Consider the following 8029-nt stretch of genomic DNA (forward strand, 5'->3'; position numbering starts at 1 on the left):
GAGAAAATGTGTCTTCAGTACAGAGGGCACATACCATTTTATAAGAAAATGTAGGGCAACAAACTGCACTGTGAGTTGGAGGTCATCCCCACTAATCCCTCTCCAACATTTCCCCACAATGTTTGCCACCATGTACTCAAACACCACATTTCAAGTACTTATAATTAGCAGAATAGTACCAGCATAAAACCTGTGCATAGATATTGACATTTTATTAATTAGAAGGAGAAATATAAGAAAAATTAAAAGGGAAGTACACATCAGGAGAATAATTATTCCAGGACACAAAAGAATTCAATTAATTCTCCATCATGCTAGGAAAAAATAGTGAAAACAAATTTTCTAGGGAAGGGAAATGACATCAAAAATATGAAGAAAGGTGAAGAAAAATGGGCATATGTGATGCATGTATTATGTTATTCCTAAAAAGGAAATTAAGTAAATGGAAAAAAACAGGAACAGAGATATCTGAATTGTGACAGCACCTATATAATAATAATTAGCATCCAGAGATCACAGAGGAACATGGTTTTATAGTAACAGCTAGTATCAAAAAAAAATATGACATAAGAATTTGTATCCAACCAAACTATGCTTCAGTTGTAAACATGATCTAGAAAGGTAAAACATGAAGGATTTAGGAAATATACCTTAAGTTTGTTTTGAATTAAAAACAATAACAAAACTGTAAGATGAAATCAAAATGACTGAAAAGATCGATAAAAATAAAGAACTCAGAAATATCAAAGTCATAGTAAAAGGACTAGCAGTGCACAGTAATAAATTTACATGTTAAACCAAAACTAACCTATTCCTTGAATATGGGTAGAAAACCAAATATAAAGTCCATAAATCCTGATAATGTTAAAGTTATAGTATCACTAACCAAAAACTGGTAGAGGAGAGAAGAATATCAGGGACAGTTTAAAGGTATTTAATTATTTATTATAATTAAGAGAGAGTCAATAAATCTGTTAGCATTAAAATAGAACGATCTTAAATTTCATATTTAAAGCTTTTCATTTTTAAAGCTTTTCATTTTTAATTTAAAGAATAAATTTAGGAACAGATGTTCTTGTGGAAAACCATATATTTGAATTTCAGCTATCCCTTCAGCTTCAATTTAACTCATATTTTGAAATTTGATTTTTATATAAAAATTCACATGCATAGTATTTAAATTTTTCTCTACAAGATTTACAATAAAAAAAAGATAGCATTTCCCTGTCCCAGCCAGTTCTGTTGTTTCCCTCCACACCCTAGAATTTACCACTTTCAACATTTGTTTTTTAGCTGTTTTTAATTTTCATAGTTTCTATAACACTTTTTTTTCAGGTCACATATTGTCTTTTGTTCATCTAATATAAATAAGGAGAATGTAACTTTCTATACTCCCCCTCCACACATAAATTCTTAACCTCCAACTTCTCAAGATACCACACTATAGTTATTGTCTTAATTCTTCATTTAGTCATTGTACAAACTGAACTTATTAGAAATATTATTCAAATCTGAACCAAGTATTCATGTCCTCACATATTCCTTCCTTTGCATACCTCCTTGTGAACTTAACACTGATAAATCTCAGATTCGCTTGTTTTCTAGACCTGCTCTACGACTGTCTCAGATTTTCCTTTTATGAAAATCCTGGAAATTCCCTCTCCAGCCTTATATTCTGAAAGCCATACTTCTAAGTTACATATCTTCCCACTTCTTGATTCTTTCTTTTTGGTAAAATAATTCTTCATTAACTTCTGGTTAATGGGTGCATGGAAAGAAAATTTGAGACATTTCACATGTTACTATTGAGTGATTGTTCTGGTGAGTACATGATTTTAAGAGACAAATCATTTCACTTTCAATCGATTGCTTCAAAAATTTCTAAATTTTAATGCTGTTATAGAGAATTATTCTATTTTCATAACTGATCTTTTAGCTTCACCATTTTGAAATTTGTAATGAGAACCTTTGCATGTTTCTGTGTTTTTTCGTGTGTGTTTCTGTGTGTGTGTGTATATATATATATATATAATTCTATTTCTTGCACGTATGCTAGACACCTTTTTTTTTTTTTTTTTTTGAGACGGAGTCTCGCTCTGTCACCCAGGCTGGAGTGCAGTGGCGCAATCTCGGCTCACTGCAAGCTCCGCCTCCCGGGTTCACGACATTCTCCTGCCTCAGCCTCCCGAGTAGCTGGGACTACAGGCGCCCGCCACCAACGCCCGGCTGATTTTTGTATTTCTGCTAGAGACGGGGTTTCACCATGTTAGCCAGGATATTCTTCATCTCCTGACCTCGTGATCCGCCCGCCTCGGCCTTCCAAAGTGCTGGGATTATAGGCGTGAGGTACCGCGCCTGGCCAAGGCACCTTTTTTTTTTTTTTTTTTTTTTTTTTTTTTTTACAAGAAACTCAGCTTTAAGATTTATTAATGCTTAAAATTTAATCCCTCTAACATTTGCTTTCTAAACTCCAAAATTTGTTGATACCATTCATCTCTTGTTGTTTTGCCTCCTCTTTCTCTTTCTGCTTCAAAGTTTATGACCATTTTTGTGCATGTACGGTTCTTTTAGAAATCTTTTAAGAGTCAATAGAGTTTAAAATGTTTAATCTGCTGTATTTGATAGCCATTTATATATTCTTTAATTTTTAGTTAAGTTTAATGAACATTTATAGAAATCTCATGTCTATGATTTTATTTTTAAATTCCTTATTTTACTCCTTCAGTTCTTTCCCTTTTCTCTGTCTTTATATATAAACAGCAGTGCCTCCAATGATGTTTTTCAAATGTTAGAAATGGATATTTCTGTAGGATAAAATCTTGTGTGGTTTGCTTTCTGACTTATATACTTTGTGTTGCTTCAGAGTTTTAATATATACAATTTATTTTTCCAATAAGAGTAGCATTTACGAAAATTCCTCCATATTAGAAAAACATAAATTGGTGAGTTTTGAAAAACTCAAACAAGTAGTCCAGTTAACAAGATATAGATAATTTGTTCACATTGTTGTCTTCTATTTGGTATCCAAGTTGTCTCAACTTCAACAAATAAACTGACTTTTAGGGACTTTAAGGGAAAAAAAAAGGCTAATTATAAAATATAGGACTTTAGTCGCTGTTAATAGGTTTCAGATAAAATAAATTGTATCATAAAGTTTAAGCATTAAAAAAAAAATTATCTACTTACCTGCCTACTTGAAGTGAGGAGAAAAGCAATATGCCTTTTATAGCTTTTTTAGCATGAAAGTTGAGAATGACTAGAGTGGGGAGGAATTCCCTTCCGCAACGTGGGATAGGATTTCCTTCCTCCAGCTGGGATAAGAATTTCCTTCTACCAGCTGGGATAGGGTTTGAATCTTGTGCTTTGTGAAATTCTTCCATGGAGAGTAACACTATATTGTGAGGGAGGCTCTGGGTATAATTGCACAACAGCTTACTCTTCTCCACCCTTGCTGGAGCCATGAGAGGATTTTTCTTTACTATTATGGAGAACCTGGTAGAGTTCCTAGAGGAAAGATCCACAAATGTGTAGAGCTTCTCTGAAGACTGCAGCCCCCAGAAGTTTCTCACTCTCATTGTCTTCCACACTCAGCCTCTAGCAATTCATCAAAATTACCATTTAAGAGTTCTTACCATTTTATGACTTGAGCAGCTTCAGCTGGAACACCTTCTGCTCCAGCTAAGTGGATCTTTGTGCAGTATCTTTCTGGATGCTCCCATCTTTCCAGATGGGGGTGCCTCCTGACCTCAGTTCTATGGTGAGTACAAGAAAAAATCTTAAAGAGGAGAGCAGTAAATACCAAGATTTTCATGTCATGCTTGCAGTAGCCCATTATATACCAAAATAATATGAATACTAATGTTTCTTTTTAATCTACTTTTTGAAGGTCAATATTGAAATTTTCTATGTTTTTGTGTTTTTTGTGTTTAATGTTTAATAGAGCCATACTCCAAAAAATTGATGGGAAAAAATCTAAAAAAACTCTGTATCCTGTCATGTCTGGTAGATATAGCTAGGTCTGTTTTGGTCTTTTGATTGAGTATATTGGGTTGAAATGATTCAGAAAGAAATTTCTTAATAGCAGGGAAGATTTGAATGAAGATATTTACATATATTTGCACATATAAAGCAAACCAAAACAATTCCTGTCTCGTCCACTTAGCCAGTTCATGGTAGAATAAACTCCATAAGTTTGTGACCCAGAGAAGTGTTAACTGAGCACTTTTTACACTGCATAAAGTCTAGGTTCAAGCAAAGCCAAACTTGACTACCTGCATGTTCATTATAGATAAATCTATCTTTCTTCATATTTTAATTAAATCTGCATTTCATCTTTTCTTAACATTTTTTGTGTTTGTCCACTTTTATTTACTTATATCATTCTTCTTACCTGAATAACTATGCTTTCAGTCATTATGCCAATAGTCTGCTATAAATAGGAAGGTACAGATATTGTTGTGCTCTGTGTCCCTATCCAAATCTTGTCTCTAATTGTAAGCCCCATGTGTTGAGGGAGGAAGGTGATTGGATGATAAGGGCGGTTTCCCCCATGCTGTTCTCGTGATAGTGAGTGAATTCTCATGAGATCTGATGGTTTTTAAAGTGGTAGTTTTTGGTTTTTGTTTTTTGTTTTTGTCCCGTGCTCTCACTTCGGCCTTGTGAAGAAGATAATTGCTTCCCTTTAACCTTCAACCATGATCCTGAGGGCTCTTCAGCCATGTGAAACTGTGAGTCACGTAAACCTCTTTCCTTTATAAATTACCCAGTCTTGGGTATTTCTTTACAGTCGTGTGAAAATGGACTAATACAAGTACTAACCCATCTAAGTAATCTATAGATTAAATAGAAAATTATGTGGGAAATTAAGTAATAGAAAATTAATGGAAAATCCAATTTTCAGCCTTCATGAAGCTAAATTATAAGTTTAATAAGAATTTTCAATATAGGTCATATTAAAATAATTTATATTCAATGGGTCTGTCTTAAAAAATCAAAGGAATTTAATTCGCTCATTCTATTTTTTCAGCAAAAAAATAGTATTTAATATTTGCAAAACAGTATTCTAAGTATTTTGGGGGTTATAAAAGGATTAGACAAAGATCTTGCTGAAGGGCTTGCATGCAAATAAGTAAATATAATGCAGAGTAAAAATAACATTGGTAGTAGGATAACATGAAAAGTTAAAAAATATGTGAGAGAACAAAAAAATCAAAGTTTAATTCCTACTATTGTAATTAGGAGATGCTTTAAGAAAGAGGCAGTGTTAATGTTGAGAATGGAATAATGACTCAACTTTCAAAAGTGCAGAATGGGTAATAGATGGGAATTCTCGATGGGAATTTTGATTTAAGGAAAGATTAATAGCTATAAAGCAAGAAAGGTATTATATGGTTAGAACATAGAGGTCTCGAATTCAAAACGAAGATATGTTTAATTCATTCTTTTGATAGTAGAAGTAATTGAAATTTTTGAAGTAAATATCAGGTTCACAAGTTATCCTACATTAGGTTCAGCAACCTGGAGAATGGCCGTTTCTAGTGAGGGAGATAAGGTGGAAAAGACAAAGATCAGAGGATTAGTTAGATCATTAGTGAGAACCAAAGCAAGGAAATTATCAACAAAGAAGCTGAATTTAGGAAAGTTTGGAGGACAGATACTAGAGGTAAACTTAATCAAATTGACAAGCAACATAAATGTGAACGATCAACATTTGGATATGACATTGAGAAAGTGATTGGAAAACATAATACATTTCGTTTAGACAGTGGTGGTCACCAAAACAGAATGAGAGCTAATAAGAGAATTTGGGAAAACCAAAAGCGGTTGGACATGAAAGGAGAAAAAAACAAGCTCTCTAAAAAGAGTAATTGGAAACTATATAAAAAAGAAATTTGGAAGAGAAAAAAAATAGAAATGTTTACATTAAGCTTAAGGGTCCTAAAATCAGAATTTTATCTAAATTAAGGTATTTTATATTGTTTATTTACTAGCCCCACCCATTATTACATGACTCAATTATGATTTCCAATAAATCTGAATACAAAATATGTTATATAACTATGAAACAAAAATGCTAATGACTAGGATGTTGAAAACAATCAAGAAATGTTTCTTCCTCCTGACTACTTTCACACGTTGATCGAATAACTGTCTGTTATAACCTGTTAAGAAGGAGAGTCAGGGCAAATAGAATTGGGAGGTGAAAAGAGGACACCTGTACTGTTTTTTTGCACCTCATTAAAAAAGATGAATAGTATTAAAGGTTGAATCTACCAAAATGGAACACCAAATCATTAGTTGACATCATTCATTACTGTGCTACCTGACTTGAAGATTAAATAATTTAATCAAGACTCCATAGAAGTACCAGAGTATAGATGTAAACACAGTCTATCACAAACTCAGTAGGAATAAATTTTTAGTCACAGCTGCTTGCTATATGACATTTTATGTTTAGTTAAGGAACAAAGTATTTCCACGTGAAATATAATTTATTGATGGCCATATAGTCAAAAGATAAGTACTATAGGAATTGGAGAAAGAAGTTTTTATTCATGACTCAGAAAACTTTGGAGATGAGAGGAAGTTTTATAGGGAAAAAGCAACTTGATATTGGCCCTAAACATTGATAAGGAGTCATTTATTCAGTCAATCAGTCACTCAATCAGTTGTTCAGCCAACATTTGAGCACCTCTCTTCCAGTTCCTGCGCAGGGTGCTGGGGACAAAGAGATTATGACAAAAAGTAGAATGTGCCAAGCATCATGAAGCAGGCAGGGCAGTACTAGGCCCTGATACTCAGTGTGTTCCATTATCATCAGCATCACCTGAGAGGTTGCTAGGTATGTAGCATTAAGGCCCCATCCCAGACCTTCTGAATTTGAATCTGCATTGTAATAAGATACCCAGGCGATCCCTGTGCACATTAGATTTGAGAAGGCCTGGGATAGTTGGCATTTTGTCTTTTTTTAAAGATGTAAGTTATACGGCCTGTCATTTGGACGCTTCTTTTTTGGGGAGAAATACTAAAATAAGTAAGAGGTAGAAAGATGGTTCCTCTCCACACGCTTTGCATCTTGGCCAGGGCGCAAAACCAAAACCCAACTATCTGCATGCTCTGCTCGTGAATATGAGTCTTAAAAGGGTAACCCAAAGTTGCAGGTCAATTAGAGATTATGGTTATGGTATAAATGAAAGCACGATGGTGAGTGTTAGGGGGCCACAATCAGGCAGCATGCTGATTAGCATCCAGTGGCGGCAGCATCAGAATCCTGGCTGTGACTTCACTTCATGAGTTTCTTCCTGAACTGCTTCTCTGTGAGCCAATCAGGTGCCAAAAGGTAAATTTCCTCTCTTTGTAACCTAAACAAAATCAATTTTTTGCCTGTTTGGATCATTTTCTAGTATATTCAAAGATTGGACACTCATGTCAGTCTAAAGAGCCTGTTGGGAGGGAGGGATTGTGTCATTTGCATTGAATTTCTTATCTTAGTATTGTTTTTAACAAAAGTTAAAAATATTTAGAATTATTAAAAAATTACAAGAGCCCACACAATCAGTATATCTAATATGACACAAACATACAATCTTGACAGGTGTGCTTCCACTTTAAAAAATAGTATTATTCTATATTTAGTAAAAAAAAAAAAAAAAAAAAAAAAAAAAAAAAAAAAAAAAAAGTAGTATACTATTTATAAAGAATTTAAACAATGCATAAATTGGCAAATATAAAGGTTAAAAACACAGTCCAGATTCAATCACTCAGAAATAACCTTTATTAACATTTGATGAATGTGATTTCAGTCACATTTTAAAGTATATATAAATAAATTGAGAAATGGAAATGTTTTATTAAAATTGGATTATATTACCAAAATCATTTAAATGACAAGCACAAACTTAATTTTCTGGCTTTTATTAGACAAAAAGAAAATGAAGAAATTGCTCAACTTTAAATATGTGTCTTCATCTCAAGTGATATAGTTCCCTAAACAGTCTCTCTTAGATTAGGGAAGGAGGAAAAAAATTAA

At 33.4% G+C, this 8029-nt stretch overlaps 1 long non-coding RNA gene across 1 annotated transcript; it reads right to left on the reverse strand.

The window, feature by feature from the left end:
- Nucleotides 1-2813: 2813 nt before the first annotated feature.
- Nucleotides 2814-7600, reverse strand: LOC141409610 (uncharacterized). Its single transcript, XR_012430600.1, has 2 exons — nucleotides 4391-7600; nucleotides 2814-3752 (listed from the first exon to the last, which is right to left on the reverse strand). It is a non-coding gene; the product is annotated as an uncharacterized lncRNA (long non-coding RNA).
- Between the last annotated feature and the right edge of the window lie 429 nt (nucleotides 7601-8029).

This window comes from Macaca fascicularis, chromosome 2, assembly GCF_037993035.2.
Source record: "Macaca fascicularis isolate 582-1 chromosome 2, T2T-MFA8v1.1".
NCBI classification, from domain to species: domain Eukaryota; kingdom Metazoa; phylum Chordata; class Mammalia; order Primates; family Cercopithecidae; genus Macaca; species Macaca fascicularis.